This window comes from Myotis davidii, unplaced genomic scaffold, assembly GCF_000327345.1.
Source record: "Myotis davidii unplaced genomic scaffold, ASM32734v1 scaffold221, whole genome shotgun sequence".
In the NCBI taxonomy this organism is placed as follows: Eukaryota; Metazoa; Chordata; class Mammalia; order Chiroptera; family Vespertilionidae; genus Myotis; species Myotis davidii.
The window spans coordinates 6,617,457-6,619,428 of NW_006293349.1; the positions used below are offsets into that span (position 1 = coordinate 6,617,457).

The 1,972-nt window shown below is 45.0% G+C and overlaps 1 protein-coding gene across 1 annotated transcript in view; it reads right to left on the bottom strand.

The window, feature by feature from the left end:
- The window catches only part of DNAH7 (dynein, axonemal, heavy chain 7), a 150,787-nt gene that overhangs the window by 142,328 nt on the left and 6,487 nt on the right, over positions 1-1,972 (bottom strand). The window lies entirely within an intron of this gene.

Here is a 1,972-nt window from a genome sequence, read left to right on the forward strand (position 1 = left end):
TCAGTGCACATGTATACATTAAATAATAAATGTATTTTTTATCACCATATACTGTGTTTTTGTTGCTCGAATGAATTTTATTATTTCTTCAAGGTTCTTCACATACATACACCTTAAGAGATATCAAGTAGGCGTAACATGTTCTCAAAAAATTAGGGTTGGCACGCAGAAGAATTTTGAGTCAGAGATTTTGCTGGTTTTGGCACGGACTCACAAAAAGGTTACCCACCCCTGGCCTAGAGGAAGCTGTGAGAAAACAGCCAAGAGGGGCTCCTGGCACGCATCTGCACTGCTCTCCATGCGCACATCTGAACCCAGGCAGCCACCCCCCGGCCCTGCTCCTGCTGCTGCTCACGCCACCACCACCTTCCTTTCCACACCAGGAGACGCGCCATGCACAGGAGTCACCACACCACCTGAGCCAACGAGATGGGGAAAAAACCTTCCAAAGATGAGGGAGAATCATTGACCGGCTGCCTCCTGCACACGCCACGCTGGGGATCAAGCCCCTCGACCCAGGCAGGTACCGTGACCGGGAATCTAACCGTGACCTCCTGGTTCACCGGTGGATGCTCAAGCACGGAGCCACGCCGGCTTGTATTTTTAGATTAAAAGTTTCCAGGGGCTCCACAGAGGATGACACATAGGGGTTCGCACACAGCCCTTACATGATGACGTTCACCAGCGTGCTGCGGAAGTTCTCTCGTTCCTTATGTGGGAATTTGCTCTTGGCCTTGGAAGTGGATGGGCCAGCGCAACTGTCATCAATTTGGTCGAGCAGGGTGCCCTTTCTTCCAAAGTGCTCCATGTATTCGGCTAAAGTTTTAAAAAGCATAAGTCAGTCATCAAAAAAGGAAGCTGAGACATTTCAGTGGTTAGAGTGAAAATGCTGAAGTACCTTCCAAGAAAAAAACTACATGTGGTAAGTTCTCACATTACCGTAAGTAGAATGAATTTTTCTTTCACTATCAGGAAGTTAACTGCTCTTGTTTTATGTCACCGTAACAAAAGCCACTAACTATTTCAAGATTATTCAATGAATTTCTTTTATATTTTGAATAATATGCTAATAAACTCAAATTTTCAATTACATGTCCATTGGACCTTCTTAAAGGAAAAAAAAAGTAAAATGATGATAAAAAAAAACAGAATACAAAACTATTTCAGAAAACTTAAAGATCCACGATGAAAAAATCTTAGTATTCAATGTAACCTGGAGAATCAAAACAAGAATACTAGGATGACTAATTTGGAAATAATGTTTACAACTTATTGAAACGCCCTCTTAGAAAAAAGGTCATAGCCTTTGATGCGGAGGCAAATTCTGACTACAATAAGTCAAAGCTTTATTATAAACACCTCCATTCCTAAAATATCAGTTTTTCTAACATTTACAACAGCCTAAACTAGCTAACAACTGGGATCAATCATTCTCTGAAGGAAAACATTTGAGATCAATTTGGCTACTTGATTTAAAGGTCATTTCAATCCTGCGACCTCACTACTCTATTAGCTAAACGTCATGTGCCTTTTTTCTCTAGAAATTTCCCTTCAATCTGAGTTCGACGATTGACGCCCTTACCGTACGACTGCTCATTCTTCACACTGAACGGCTCGGGGATGTCCTCCTCCTGCTTTACGTTCAGATGGAAGGACGGGGCCGCCTCCTGCCACTGCGGCTTCGTGCTCACCTGCGAGGCGACAGGCAGACAGCAGCAGTGACACCAGAGGCGAAAAGACACTCCTCCCGTGGAATGCACGCGTGTTTGTAAACACAGACACTTTCTCCAAGGAGCCACATACACAGAGACTGACCGAGAGGGGACGGTGGCTGCCAGGAGCTGGGGACGGAGAACGGGGAGGGATTGTTTCCTGGGGGACGTTTCAGTGTGGGAGGAGAGGAGAGTTCTAGGACTGGACGGTGGTGGCGGCTGCACAGTGATGTGAACATGCTTTGCCAGGAAAATGAAGT